Source organism: Ictalurus punctatus, unplaced genomic scaffold (genome assembly GCF_001660625.3).
Source record: "Ictalurus punctatus breed USDA103 unplaced genomic scaffold, Coco_2.0 Super-Scaffold_100060, whole genome shotgun sequence".
In the NCBI taxonomy this organism is placed as follows: domain Eukaryota; kingdom Metazoa; phylum Chordata; class Actinopteri; order Siluriformes; family Ictaluridae; genus Ictalurus; species Ictalurus punctatus.
The window spans coordinates 97,501-113,923 of NW_026521090.1; the positions used below are offsets into that span (position 1 = coordinate 97,501).

Below are 16,423 nucleotides of genomic sequence, written 5' to 3' on the forward strand. Positions count from 1 at the left end.
CTCACACACAGATACACTCTCTCTCACACACAGACACACTCTCTCTCTCACACAGACACTCCCTCACACAGACACACTCTCTCCCTCTCACACAGACACTCTCTCTCTCACACAGACATTCTCTCACACAGACACTCACTCTCTCTCTCTCTCTCTCTCTCTCTCTCTCTCTCTCTCTCTCTCTCTCTCTCTCCCTCTCTCTCTCTCTCTCGTGTGCGCATGGACTGAGTGAGTGTGTGTGGAGCGTGGCCGAGGCCGCTGCTCCAAAGTTCGCTTGTTCATTTTTCTTTTCTTCAGAAATACGATTTCCTTTTAGGTCTTTGGTTTCTGAGGGGGTCTTAATTTACTCTTGTTTGTTGTGTGTGTGTGCGTGTGTGTGTGTTTGTTGTGTGTCTGTGTGTGTGTGTGTGTGTGTGCACGCGTGTGTGTGTTTGTGTGTGATTTTTCCCGCTGGCTTGGGCGGCTGTTTCCGTGTTGTTTTGGGACGCATGGCTGCCTCAGGTATGGGGAAGTATGATTCCCTCACGCGGCGGCATGCTATTAAAGTAGCCACTACCGCCAGCGTTGAGGAGGTTAGTCTGGCCGTGGGGGAGAGTGTTGGACACGACAACATTCTGTCTGCGGCCCGGATGAATAGTGCCGTCGTGCTGTTTCTGAAAACGGTGGAGTTAGTAAACGACATGGTGGACAGTGGAGTTGTGATTGATGATGTGTTCCACTTAGTGCTTCCTTTATCAACCCCGTATAAAAAAGTCATCCTGTCGAATGTTCCTCCTTTTATTAAGGACGAGGTTCTGTCACAAACTCTATCCCACTATGGAAAACCAGTCTCTCAGATCAAGAAGATAGCGACTACAAGTAAATCCCCTCGTGTAAAACATGTCGTGTCTTTCAGACGGTGTGTGTACATGGTTCTGAAGGACAATAATGATCTGGATCTGACACTCAATGTAAAGGTGGAGGATTTTAATTATGTTATTTACGCTACTACTACTACAATGAAGTGTTTTGGGTGTGGTTTATCTGGTCATCTGCTGCGGGCCTGTCCTGAAAGACGGGTGAATCCCGAAATGCACAGGCTAAGAGGAAAGATGTTGCAGAGGAGCTGAATTCTGTGGAGGTAGAGAGCGAGTGCGAAGCCTCCGACTGTAGTATTACATGTAGTGTAAATCTAAGTGGCTTTTCGAGCCATGAATATAGTGTGGATGACATCAAGGCTTTTCTGAGAAAGACTAAACATGCTAGGAATGTGAGGATAGACGAGTTTTTCCCGGATGTGGAACAGTTCATTAAAAAAACACGTGGGTTTATGGGAGAAGGGGGTTTCACTGATCAGGAGGGATACCGTCTAAAAAAAATCCTTACAAAAGTCAATGTAATGTTAGACAGAGCTGGGTATAGACAGGAATCATGTAGAGCCCCATATGCCATCACGTAGAAGGCTAGTCGAGTTAATGAATTCCTGTGACCTTGTGGACATTTGGAGAAATTTTCACCACATGCAGAAACAATATACCTGGGTGCACTCTTATAATAATATGCTCTCTATGGCCAGATTGGATCAATTTGATGGTTTTAAACAGCAGTTAAGTGCTTTTAGAAGTTGTGTAATTATACCGGTAGGATTTACGGACCATTGTATGGTTCTCTCCACTGTGTATTTAAGTAAACTCAAGCATAAGAGTGCGTATTGGCATTTTAACACCAGTTTATTGCAAGACGGTCATTTTAGGGATGTGTTTAAATATTTTTGGAGTGATTTTAGGGCCACAAAGGTTTCTTTTGAATCTGTGCAACAGTGGTGGGATTTTGCCAAAACGCAAATTAAACAGCCGTGTCAACAGTATACCTCCAGTGTCACGAGAGACACAACTCTACGCATGAAATCCTTGGAGGCTGAAATAATGGCGCTTCAAGAGTTAATGAAAAACACAGGACGGCAGGTATGTATAGAAAATTTAAGGACAAAAAATTTTATTGACCAAATTGCTAGACGTTACCGCACAAGGAGCTCTGGTCAGGTCACGGTTTCAGACTGTAGAGTGTATGGATGCACCGTCAAAATTCTTTTTTAATTTGGAAAAAAAGAATGGTCAAAATAAGATGATACATGGCCTGTTTTCTGATGATGGGACACTTTTAGTGGACCATAGAGAAATTCGAAAGAGAGCAGTCGGTTTCTACAAGGCACTGTACAAGAGTGAAATCTCCGATGAACAGGCCCATGATAACGTCTTCTTGAAACAATCTACACTGGGTTCCACAGAGTGTACTGTTTCTCCCCAAGGATGAAGGGGGACATGGACTGGTGCACCTGCAGAGCAGTACTGCAGCCTTTCGGTTACAGTTTGTGCAAAGGCTGCTACATGGACCAGTAAATGCAAACTGGAAGGCTGTAGCATGTGCCATTTTACAGACACTTGAAGGGCTGGATTTAAATAAACCTCTTTTCTGGATGGACCCGAAAAAGATGGACATCAGGAAACTTCCTGTTTTTTACCGAAATGTTTTTAAAGTGTGGGGACTTTTAACAGTGCAGAGAGTACAATGCTCAAGTTCTCTCTACTGGCCGCTGCAGGAGCCAATCATAAATGGTTCCATTTTAGATGTATCTCAGAGAAAGCCGTTTCCTGCACTTATGGAGGGGTTCCGCAGGGCTGGAGTCGTCACTCTAGGTGACCTACTGACCTTAGCAGGACCGGAGTTTGGGAACGCGGTGGGAGTTGCTGGACACATAAAGATGAGGTCAGTCCGTGTAGTCACGCAGTTCCTTGTGGAATGGAGGTCCCTGTTGACTGAAGAGGTCCTGAACATGCTGAAGGAATATTCCGGAGGGCTAAGTAGTCCCAATGACCAAGATCCTTTTCCAGATTTTAGTGTCTCGGCAAATGTACGTGAGTGCTCAGGTGTGCTTTTTAAATCTGAAAAACTAAGTTTTGTGGGTCCCAAGTTACCATCTGGGAAAGAACTGTACAAAATGTGTGCACTATCTCTAAATAAAAAGTTTCTGGACAAAAGAGTCGACACACCTTGGCGTTCAGTTCTACAGATAAAGGAACATGTAAAGCCACAATGGAGAGCCTTGTACAAGTCACCATTAACAAAAAAGTGTGGGGATTTACAGTGGAGGATTTTACACGGTGCACTGGCTGTTAATTCTTTTATCTGTGTTTTAAACCCTGATGTGAGTTATGAATGTCCTTTCTGTGCCGTGAGAGAATCTGTTTTTCACATGTTTATGCACTGTGTGAGACTGAAGCCTCTTTTTACTGTTTTACAGAGACTGCTTGGCCATTTTAATGAGAGTTTTACAATCGAAACTTTTATCTTTGGTTTTAAATACTCTTAAAAAAAAAAAAGGTTTAAGTGTCAGTTGATAAATTTTATCATAGGGCAGGCAAAGATGGCCATATATGTCAGCAGGAGAAACAAAATTGATATATATATATATATATATATATATATATATATATATATATATATATATATATATATATATATATATATATATATATATATTTAGCGAGTATCGTGTTCTTGTTTGTGTGTGTGAGATTTGTGAATAAAAAGGCTGCTTGAGTCACTTCTCAAGCCGTTAAACTTCTCTCAAAAAATATATAAATGTTTTAAAATAATCCTGAAATTCTCATCGGCGTTGGCTTACTGAGCGATGAAGAGTCGGTTCAACTGATTCAGTTAATTCATTCAAGTAGGATAAGCAGCCTTGGTAATGATTCTTTAAATGAACCGATTCAGAATCCTCTTCTTGAATCGTTTGAGTCTTTCTCACTCGGTCAGGTTTGCACGTGTGGGTTGCTTTTCCTGCACGTGTAATCAGCATGTGTTCACAGACCGTAAATCCCGACCCCATGGTAGACACTCGACAGAAATTTCATACTAAAGTAAGTATTTTATATTTTCTGGGTCTAAACAGAGCAGAAGTATTGCTAATGTGTTGTACAGATTCTATTGGACTGGTGAACTGTGTGGATTTGTATATTTAACCCAGTTTAATATGGCCTGCTTTGTTCAGTCAGAGACAAGTAAATCTGTTCTAATGTTCATTTATTTCCCATAGATAAAACAAATGTTTGCTTACACATGAATACGTACTTTATGCCTTCAGAATGGTGGAGATTTGGGTCCTAACTATGGGAGGTGGGGGGTACTATAAAATGCACAGTTCTGAGACACTATATACCTATACTGTGAAATCAGTACATGTGTGTGTTTAGAATGGTTATAGCTTTTGGGGAAAAAAAAACTATTCTTGAATCTATTAGTCCTTGTTCTGATGCACCTGTAACGTCTCCCTGAGGGCAGCAGATTAAACTGATCAGAGCCAGGGTGAGAGCTGTCCTTAATGATGGTTTTTCCTCTGCTGAGGCAACGGGGGGTGTAAATATCCATCAGGGAGGGGAGAGATAATAAATACACTTATAAATGTGATTACTTGATGAACGTAGACAAAACTCTATACATGTGAAATGTTTTGTTGAAGTACAGATGAATCTCTGATGTACAGAATCTTCAACAGAGTTCTGCAGAAAGATTTTGAATGATGAACAAATTTGCAGGTGATCAGTCAAGTAATTGGATAGGTTTGAGTAGCCAGTGTGCTTATTTCTGGAGGATACATGTGTGTTACAGAGAGCTGTGATCCCCTCTTCATGCACCCTGACCTGTCCTTTGGTACCCATACCGGCAGCTGTGGCCACATCATGCACTCTCACTGCTGGCAGAGGTGAGGAGTTGGGCAAAATGTTACTTCTAGACAGCCTTCTACTTAATCCCAAATAAAAAGTTTTGCTGCTTTCAAATGTTTGTGGATATAGGCAATAGATCAGCAGCTAACAGTAAATAGTTTGTCTAGAAAATAATATGACCTCTATATGAGCAATTACAAATAAATTAGCTAATATTAATCAATCAGTCTGGATGTTTTGTGACTGAAAAGTCAAAAATCTAATCTGTGATGTACAGGAAAGTCTTCATGGATGTGTGATGATCGATAAGATGTAGATAGAAATTGGATGTGTTTGGCTTAAATATGCGATCTGCAGATATTTATTTATTTTTTGACCCAATACAGTGAGCTGATCATCGACACAAAGCATGAAACAAAGCTTGCTATGTGCACTTGACTATTTTTCACTGTCTTAGATCAAGCCAGTGTTACTTGCGTAGTCTGTAAACTTATTGCGCCTCATGGGGAAGCAAAGAACGTTAACCTGATCTGACCTTAGGAGTAAGTGCAGTTCAATTCAATTTTATTTGTACAGCGCTTTTTACAATAGACATTGTTTCAAAGCAGCTTTACAGAAATATCAACACGGTATACAGATATTAAAGGTGTGAATTTATCCCAACTGAGCAAGCCACTGAGTGGCGACGGTGGCGAGGAAAAACTCCCTAAGATGTTTTAAGAGGAAGAAACCTTGAGAGGAACCCGACTCAGAAGGGAACCCATCCTCATCTGGGTAACAACAGATAGTGTGAAAAAGTTCATTATGGATTTATATGAAGTCTGTATGGCCTTAGGAGCAGCCATAGAGTATCAAAAGCTAAAGAAATCAGGTGATTGAACTTGTTATATATACATCAGAATATATCCACTGGACATTATTAAAGTATAATGAGGTGGGGGTCAGAGTGCTGGCTGCTGTGTTAATGCACCCCTGAGCTGAGAGGTGTGTATCATTGAGCTTATGTGTGTTTGTGTCTGGTTTATTTGCAGGTCTTTGAATATCAATGATGCAGACAGGGAGGAGAAATATAACAGGTATTTACATACCAGTCAGTATGTGTGTGTGTGTGTGTGTGTGTGTGTGTATATGTGTGTATATGTGTGTATATGTGTGTATATGTGTGTATATGTGTGTATATGTGTGTATATGTGTGTATATGTGTGTGTATGTGTGTATGTGTGTATGTGTGTATGTGTGTGTATATGTGTGTGTATATGTGTGTATATGTGTGTATATGTGTGTGTGTCTCTGCACCACTTAACTCCTGTCTCCCATTTTTACTGCATTTGTAAAACTGGAGACACTGCAGGGGGAAACCACTCAAACCCTCTAGTGTGTGAATCTCCCAGAGCTTACACATTCAAACTGAAACTACACAAGCACTACAAACGTGTGTGTGTGTGTGTGTGTGTGTGTGTGTGTGTTTGTATTTGTGTAACAAATAAAGTAGCAGTAAACCATTTTTGTGTTGATCTTGATGTATGTTTTGGATCACTGTCCTGCTGGAAGATCCAACCACGGCCCATTTGAAGCTTTCTGTCAGAGGCAGTCAGGTTTTCATTTAATATCTGTTGATTTTTGATAGTCCATTACGCCATGTATCCTTTCTCTGTACCGTCACTTTGGGGTGGTAGTTACATCCATCGACTTGGATAAGCAAGTTACAAGCCATCGATAAGGGAAACCTGAGATCAAGATACATCTCAGGTTTTATTTATTTATCTTCATTTATTTTTAAATTTTTTTTTTAAGAACTCACTTTTTACATTCCTTCTAATAAGTCGCATAAATGCATTCTTAAGTTCATTCTGCTTAAGGCACTCCACAAAAGCTTAGTGGAGTAGTACTCCAGCTACCCAGGAGTAGTTGATTAAAAATAGTCGAGAGTATTTGTTTATAAAACTAATTGTTGAAGCCCTAAAAAGAGCAGTGTTCCTGTGGACCTCAGGGGAAGCAGTAAGGAGCTCTGTTCATTTGAGAACTTTAAGAAAAGTAACCTGGGTGAAGCTCTTGATGAATCTGGGAGATGTTGAGTATGTGCAAAAAATTGAAATATAACATTTAAAAAGTTTAAGATTTCACAGCATATTTGTGTGTATGTTATTTCAGTATTAATGTTCTTATTATTATTTTAAAACTTAAAAAAAAAACAAAAACACATGTGCCAGGGTGTACAAATGTTTTTGTTTTTTTTTTCCTGGTTGCGTATTTAAAATTCTTACTTGAACCGGTACAGCTATACGATATATTTTCGTCATGTGTGTGCTTGTGTGTGTATTTGCACATGTATGTGCACGTGTGTGTTTTCCTACTATAGGTGTTTAAGAACCCATGTCGGTACTTCTCTAAGCAGGAGCTGAAGGAGCTTTTCACACTGGAGGACACGTACTCGTCCTCCACTCGGCTGCAGCTGCAGTCGCTCCACTCGTCTGCGTGCCGCTCCGACCCTGAGCTGCAGTGCCACATCTCCTCTCTGAAGGGCATGAATGTGTTTGGCGTGTCCTGTCATGACTTGCTGTTCTCTAATGAGGATACTCTGCAGGACGAGGACAAATATGGTCACAATTTGGCCCATATCTGTTCAGCGGTGCTATATCTAGGCCATATGCGACGGATAATACCCACATGTGGCCCAAACGTACTTGCTATTTGGGATGTCTGGTTGGGGTGTGAAAATTTTAGATGCTGGATTGACAGTTATATTATTAAATAACAATATGAACAGCAATTAATATTAATATTGAACAGCAATATGAACAGCAAATTAATATTCATAAATACAGGTAATGGGATTTAGTGTTAATAGTGCAAGAGTAAGTGTAAATATGAATCTGAAACAGATGTGGCTGTTCATCTCAGTGCTTTAATTGAAGAAAAAGTCAAAAAAATTTTAGCCATGTTGCATAACGTACATAAAGGGCAAGCAGGCGGAGCTTGTGTCCCCAAACATGATCAGTGCTTGCTTTGATGTACAAAACTCCTCATATGGCATAGAGCACGCACCATACAGCATTCCTCAAATCAAGGCCTAATTCTAAACCACTTTAGCTGGAAGACCCACCCACACACTGTGTGTGTCAGTGACTGTGTCTGTATGGTTGGATGATGAGCAGGTGTGTGTGTGTGTGTGTCAGTGCCTCGAGTGTCTGTACAGTAAGCTGATGAGCAGTTGTATCTCACTGTCTCCAGTGTTAATGTCAATGGCCTTCAGAAAAAAGTCCAGTGCTTCCTGTTTCCTCCCTTCAGACAAACACTGTTTCCCAGAATGCACCAGTGAATCAAACGATTCCTCTTGATGTTTGACATCATTTGGACTCTGCACTTCAGTGGCTGCACACTAATGCACAACTTCACTAGAGGCCAGTTGAACGTCAGTGAAGCTCTTTACCATCACCTTCCTCTTCCTCCTCAGACTCAACCATGTGTTCACTAGGCTCTGGCTCGTCCTCTGGCTCCTCCCACTCCTCTAATTTTTCCTCTTTCATCTCTGGTTCCTCCTCTTCCTCCTCCATATCCTGCAGCTGTGACTCTACTCATGAGCATCGTGATGCGATTGATGTGTTCCTGCTGCATCTGCGGTTGGTGCCATTATTCAGCATGGATTCGGGTGTGGAAGATCTGAGGCCCATGAAGCTGCGAGCTAATGGACTGCTAGCCAAAACAGGTTTCTCCACCTCTTCTTCTTCATGCCCCTCTTCCTCACCATCATAGATGACTTTCAGTTTTTTCTTCTTGGTGGGGCAGAGCAAGGACTCGTCTGCTGCAGTGAAATATTCTGATTTCTGCCTACCACTATCATTGTTGGGTGTGGGGTCAGATTCATCTATAGCTCCAGTGGCAGAGGTTTAGATGCATCAGCATCAAACTCGATGCAGGCTTTTGAATCAAAGTCCACCTCTGATAATGCTTTTGGTAAGTTTGACTCAATTCCCAACAGAACTACAGATGAATCTGATTGCATGAAAGGAGAAATGTGCAAGGTCTGATTTGAGTGAGTGTGTATGATCGGATTTCTCCTCTATGATTAAACGCTCCTCATCATTTATGCTCTTAAACACTTGTCCAAAATAACTGTCCTGTCACCTGTGTAGATAAATCCATCACATACTCATCCTTCACCTCCATCCCTCCATCCATTCTCATCATCTCCATCTCGTCCGATCCTGATTGGGTGAGATCCACCACAGCAGGTGGGCTGAGGTTATGGCAGGGTGGCGTGGTTTTGACATCATCCATCGTCGTGTGTTGGTCTGGGCCCTGTTGCCATGACAGCGGGAGCCAACTGGGTCCTGAGTTCTGATTAACGCTGTCCATCATGAGGCTGTGCAACTGTGACTCGGCCTGGACCAGGTCCTGCGCTTTCTGCACACGCTGGTCACTGTAAATACAACACATACAAATACAACAGCACGGCACACTCTTGACTTCAAAAAAGAAATTGCAAGCATTCTAGCAAAATCTTTCAAAAACAATTCCTCTATTGAGAACTGCCCTCCTGCTTTCTGGACTTTTCTTACTCAGCAAGAAAAAGAAAAGAGAAACTTCAGCTCCGGTACAACCGACCTTTTACTACGCATAGAACATCTCTATTTGAGGAAGAGTAAGAAAACATATAGTTAAAAGTAAAAATACTAAAGTGTACCGTACCCCTAAAGCTGATTGTTTGGTGGGGAGGTGTGTCTGATTGCTTATTTGGAAACAATCTGATGAGACGCTGTGACATTTATTTCTTCTGGTTTAGTCAAATTCAGATTAATGTTGTTTACAACACAGACAGCAGAAAATCCAGGTGGAGGAGTTTCAGTTTCTGACACTGTGGTCTCAATATCTTTAGAACGAGGAACTGAACTCTCCATACCTCCTGAACCACACCCTGATCACAAGCACTTGGTGCTAATGGGCTAGGGGTTAGGCTTTTGGAGTTAAGGGGTTAGGGGTAGAGAATATGAGTTAGGCAGTAGGAAATTACCTCTGTTACAGTGCTGGTGGACTTGAAATGTGGAGTTTGTGGATTATCAGTAAGACTGTAATTCCCAGAATGCACTGCATGAGATGAGAGTGAGGAGGGTACAGGATTCTCTGCAGTGCCAGTGTACACCTCAGAGCTCTGGACTCGAAACTTTACATTCTGAAACCCTGTAAGACAGAATTGTGTCCATAGCACATTATCAGTCTTACCCTGTGTGTGTCTGTCTGTCTGTCTGTCTGTCTGTGTGGTCACTTCTTCCATAAGGCATGTGTTGAGCCATGGCTGATGGATCATAGGACCTGCCCGATGTACGTGTGACATCCTCAAATCCCTCAGAGTAGAGGTGAGGTGTGTGCGTAAATGGATTCATGAGAGTTTCTCATCTCTCTAGAGACGGATGTTGAGGAGCAGCACATGTAGACGGTCACTTCTGCTTTGCATTCGTTTCCCAGCAGCACTGAGTACTTTCACACACACTGTGACTCAGTCTCCAGCATACACCCCAACTCCGAGTCTCTCACACAGCGATGCTGCCTTTTCTGGATATGAATCTCTGCATGCAACAGAGCAGCTGGGTCCTGCTGACCACACACATGAAGGTGAGAAGTGCACACACACACACACACACACACACACACACACTGTATTTCAGCCTGCCTTGCTGAATTCCAGAAGCTGCTGCTAATAAGCTAGTTTGTTCACTGTGTGTGTGTGTGGGGGGGGGGTATTATTTTGGAAGCACACACCTGTATTTGGACTAAACATACTAGCATGACCACAAAAAGATTCAAGATTGTGGCTCAACTGACGAGAGGCCATAAGGTTTGTGAGAACGCTGATATTCTTGTCCTGGGTTCGATGGAAACATGGTGTCAGGACGTGCGCTGGTCTCTCAATACAGTTTCCTCTGAAGCCCAGGATTTGGTTTTACTATACACTGAAGACATTTGGGTTTGAGATATGTCGGTCATTTTTAGGACATTCCAAATATGTTCCAATATTTTCGATCATTTGAAAAATGGGTAGGTTTAAACACAAGGTGCCATATTTTAAGTTGTTTGACCAGAATTTAATTTCCTAATATTTACATTTAAATGTGTTAATCAACTCCTATTCATCGTTTGATCTCAAGCCCAAATGTTTCCAGTATATAGCAAACCAAAATAATTGCCCTTGCTGTTCTAATACTTTTCTCCATCTAATGGGAGCTCAGCAGCGGTGTTCTTCACAGTGGCTGACAGTTTTTGGTCTTGGTCTTGTCACTGAGTTGACCTGTGGAGATCCAGGGCAGGTTTCATGGTGATTTTCTCTGGCAGGTGGGGCATCTTCAAGTTACTTGGTTACAGTTATATTTCTATAGCACTTTTCTAGACACTCAAAGTGCTTTACACTGGGACGAGACCACTAGTGCGTATCCTCCACCTGGATGATGGGACAGCAGTCATAGTGCTCCAGAACTCCCACCACAAACAAGCTATTACTGGAGAGGAGAGAGTGATGTAGCCAATTCAGAGATGGGGATTATTAGGGGGTGATCGAGAAGGCCAATGAGGGAATTTGGGCAGGACACTGGGGTTATACCCCTACTCTTTATTTTATTTTATTTTTATTTATTTTTATTTATGTTTTATATTTTTAATGACCACAGAGAGTCAGGACCTCAGTTTAATGTCTCATCCAAAAGACAGTGCTGTTTATACAGTAGTGTCCCCGTCACTATATTGGGCCATTAGACCCCACACAGACCACAGGGTGAGCCCCCCCTGCTGGTCTCACTATTACCACTTCCATCAGCAAGCTTAGTTTTCCCCAGGAGGTCTCCCAGTACTGGCCAGGCTCAACCCTGCTTATCTTCAGTGGGACGCCAGGCTAGAGCTGTAGGGAGAGATGGCTCTGGTTATGTATTTCTGCATTCAGTGATGGACTGGGAACCTGTTTTCTCGTAGCTGCCCTAACTGTTTAGGAGGGCGTGCTCCTCAGTGCAGAGGTACGCTTCCATATGGAGGCTCTATTCAATGACTATACCCTGTGCTGTGATTGGCTTGCAGGTTTGGAGGCAGTGTGTTTGAAGTGCCACTGCACTACGATAAGCCCGCCTTTGAGAGTGAAACTCGCAGCTAGGAGACCAGCAAAACACACTGTGACTGTAAACACACACACACACACACACATGCGTACATGTTCACATACACTATACATACATTTACAGTCACAGGTTTGGATTTAAAAATGCATTTTATTTCATTTCTGTGTTATTTAATGACCTCATGCTGTGGTTAATGGGAGGAAAATCTCTCTTCTCTTTTATCTCTGGGGTGTGTGTACTGGAGAAACACACAGTTCACCAGCTCCCTCTGCTGGACATGTGTTGCATTACCTCTCTTTCTCGCACACACAGTCAGTATATACTGAATTTGCCATGTGACAGGTGTTCCTGGTTCAGTATGGGTGGAGCTTATGTGAATTTTTTTTCAACTTAATCATGTGACATCCGTTAGCTTTTCTTTCCACTTGTTCAGCTTGATCATCTATTTAATGCTATATAGCGACTGCTGGGGAGGTAATGTTAATGTTCGCTATGTTAACTAGTGCTGTGGGTAGGTGACGGGCTAGCACAGCTGATATCACTAAACTATTATACTGTTTAATTATAGGCAGGCTTTTATGCCCACAAATACTAAAGAAATAAAAACAGAAGCTAGTGGTAATGTTATACAGTTCAGATTATACTTAAGCTCTGCCCTCACTGACTCAGACACGCCTGTCAATTGGCACAAAAAGCTTGCTATTTAAAAATAAATAAATAAATAAATAAATTCTTAAAATTATTCTAATTTTACTAACTATTTTACAAAATATCAAAATGTGTCCTTTTATGTGTGTGTGCTTCACAACGTGGCCTTATTGGTATCTTCTGTACTCTATGAACTACTGATCTGAACTGTTAAATAAGAGGTGTAATTTTAATCAAATTATAGTGATATGAAAATGTAAACTGTAAATAAAGTCTCTTTTTATCATGAATGTGTGTGTCCACTTGGTCCCTTGGCATGAGCGGGGATATTTATCTAGAGTATCAGTTACTATACAAAGTCTGTAGTAACAGCATTTCTCTGAAGATGATTTAATGGAGCTTGTGTTTAGAGTGTAACTTGTACTTTAGTTTTCTTCATTTTCCCAAAATTTAACACCAGATACTTCACAGTACACGAATACCACATGGAGATACAAACTTTATAGTTGACATGAGGGTAACACTGTTTACACAAGGGTAATAGGGTTGACACTGAGGTAATGCTGTTTACACAAGGGTAACAGGCTTGACACTGAGGTAACACTGGTTACACAAGGGTAACAGGCTTGACACTGAGGTAACACTGGTTACACAAGGGTAACAGGCTTGAAACTGAGGTAACACTGGTTACACAAGGGTAACAGGCTTGACACTGAGGTAACAGGGTTTATGACCTTTAAGTGTAGAGATCTGATTAATTTTATGTACATATGTGTTCATGAATAAAAAAACGTACTGTCGTGTCTGCTCAACTTTTTTTTGATGAGGGATATGCAAATTGAATTTAAATTCACTAGTCTTACTTAAATTTCCTATATTAACTTGTAGATTTTAATTATAAATATATTTTCTAATTATTATAGTCTCTATTGTATCACTGGAACAATGGCCCATATACACTCAGCTAATCATGTGACAGCAGCACTGTACATGAAATCATGCAGCTACAGGTCAATAGCTTTATTAATGTTCACATCAAACAAGTATTATTGTGTATGGGGAGGACCGGGTGGGTGTGAGACCCAGTTTCTGTCCCAATTTCTGTCCCAGTCTGGCCCGGCTCCTTCAGGAACTACTTTATCTGATGTGTATATCAGCTGCTTGTTTCTTCTTGGCCTTTACACACAGTAAAGGTTTACTGTGCTGCAGTTCTACATGTCTTTATTCTTTTGACCATTAGGGGATCTCCAATGTAAACCCTTGAGAAATTAAACATTTTCAACACATCTGTAATAAAGCTGCAACTTTTGGGGTTTTGAGGGTTTTTTTTTTTTTTTTTGGAGAGTTTTTTCAGGTTTGGAGGGTTTGATGGGTTTTTTGGACTGTTTTGGCGGGTTTTTTGGGTTTTGAGTTTTTTAGCATTTCGGAGGGTTTCAGAGGTTTTCTGAGTTTTTTTTTTTAATTATTTTTTTTAGGGTTTTGGAGGGCATTGGAGTGTGATGATCATGGTGACAATGTTGACGATGATGATGATGACGATAGATGATGACTATGACCATGATGATGACAATGTTGATGACGTGATTATTATGATGATGACGATGAAGATGATGATGACGGCGACGATGATGATAACGATGGTGATGATGATGACAATGGCGATGATATGACGGTGACTATGATGATGACGGCAATGAGGGTGACAATGATGGCAATGATGACAATGACGACGATGATGACGATTATGAGGACGATGATGGTGGTGATGATGGTGATGATGATCTGAAGTCTTTATTTTCTCCTACAGCGTGTATGAAGCAGTGCTGCACGGAGCAGATGACGGAATGTCTGGACTGGATTATGGCTGAATGTAAGAATTTGTATTCAAAATTTCTGCAGAGTACGGCGATCTCCTTCATACAGAAGTCAGATGGTTGAGTAGGAGTAAGGTATTTCACTGTTTTATTTCCTTGGTGAGTGAAATTAAGGCTTTAATGGAACCAGGGGGGGGAGGACACTAACCTGTTGTCTGATGGCTGCTTGATCTTGCATTCTTGGCTGATGTGACAGAGAAACTGAATCAGCTCAATCTTCAGTTACAAGGTAAAGACAAAACCATATGTGATATGATCAGTGCTGTGAAGGTATTTAAAGCAAAACTGTCATTTTACCTTCAGCGAATTGAAAAACAAAAGATTGCAACACTTCCCCTCATTGGTAAAGATAGAAAGAAAGCCATGCAAATGCAACCAAAGTTTTGGATGTACTCAAGTATTGTGACCTCCTGTCCAGGCTTGGGCAGGAATCTGAGGAAAGGTTCAGTGATTTTGAAAATCTTGAGATATGTGTGGCATTTGTTGCCAAGTCTTTCATGGAGATAGACATGGATCACATTTCAAAGCAGATGGCTGAACTGTTCAATGTCAATGCTGTAGAGATGGACTTGGAGGTTATTAATCTCCAAAATCATATCCAGCTGAAATCTCAGCAACATTCACAACATTTCTGGAGACTTGTAGACCCAGGAAACTACAAGAACATTCACCAAGCTGCCCTCAAAGCATCTGCTTTATTTGGATCTACAGACCTTTGTGAAGCAGCGTGTTCTGATATGAACGTGATCGAATCTAAATTCAGAACAAGACTGACAGATGAACATTTAAATAATTGCATAAGAGTGAACCTAAGTGCATACACACCAGCATATACCTCCCTTGTGGAATCAATGCAGTGTCAGTCAGCTCATTAACTGTAAATAAGTGTGAATGCACTTCATGTCATATTGGATATTCTGTGTTTACAAACAGCAAAGAAGCACTAAGAATTCAAGTGGGAAGCAGAAAGAGTTGTGGGAGGCCTAAGGCACATTAGGTTGACCCATTTATTTTCAGGCAGGTGATTCCTTCCTTTTGTGCCAACTACCATAAAGCACCTCCAAGTTACAATCCGTGCTTTGGCCGGGAATTGAACCCAGGTCAACTGTTTGGAAGGCAGCTATGCTCACCTCTATACCACCTATGCCATGCTGGGCAATGCAACAGCTAAAGGGAGATTCTGTCGTGGTTTCTGTAGTGTAGTGGTTATCACGTTTGCCTAACACGCAAAAAGTCCCTGGTTCGAGACCGGGCAGAAACAAGCTAGAAATTTTGAATTTTGCTTTAATAACTGACCGGTTGTCATCACCGTAGGATCAGGTCCTCTAGGAACAGCTGGAAAGCGAGACCTTGGACAGAGCAGATTTCCTTTTTTTGTGCTTTTGTAGCAAAGCAGTTAACATTTGCTTACGAAATGAAAGGGAGTCTCTGGTTTTCCACAGAAAGTGGAAGCCTGGCTCTTTCGTTGCTCAATAAGACTCTGAACGTGACTGGGAAATTTTCCGTAAAGTACTGGTCACCAAGTTCACCTATCAGCAAGAGGTCTACGCCCGAAAAAGGCTGGGAGCGGTTTCCCTTCCATTGAGCCTTTTGTAGCAAGGCAGATAACAGCTGCTTGCAAAATCACAGGCAGTTTCTGCTTTTCCACTGATTGTGGGAGCCTGGCTCTTTCCTTCATCAAGAAGACAAGAGTAATGATGCGCTTGATTTGAGGGGTAGGGGTAGACATGGCCAGGGAATAAGAGAAACAATACAGAGCAGCAAGTAGTTACACAGACTCCTGAATGTTCTCAATAACCATACATTTCATGTACACATCAACCAGAAAAACTGAAAATATATGTACACACTGTATTTCACAATAATTAACAATGGTCAAGTCCATCAATAACGCAAATGTCCAAGTCTGTTAAGTTCAGTACCCCAACTAAACTTTCTAAATCTTACAGTTCGGTCCCCATTTGGGCGCCACTCTGTAGCGTGGTACCTTATGGGGTTTGGACGCCAGACAGTTCAAATTAACAGTCACTTATAACTTATAATTTGGACATCACTCAGAATAAGGTTACTCAATTCTTACAAAATAAGTTTATTATTA

The 16,423-nt window shown here is 41.4% G+C and overlaps 1 non-coding gene across 1 annotated transcript; it reads left to right on the forward strand.

Moving 5' to 3' along the window:
• Nucleotides 1-15,513: 15,513 nt before the first annotated feature.
• trnav-aac (transfer RNA valine (anticodon AAC)) lies at nucleotides 15,514-15,586 on the forward strand. The gene has a single exon. It is a non-coding gene; the product is annotated as a tRNA-Val (tRNA).
• Nucleotides 15,587-16,423: the final 837 nt, after the last annotated feature.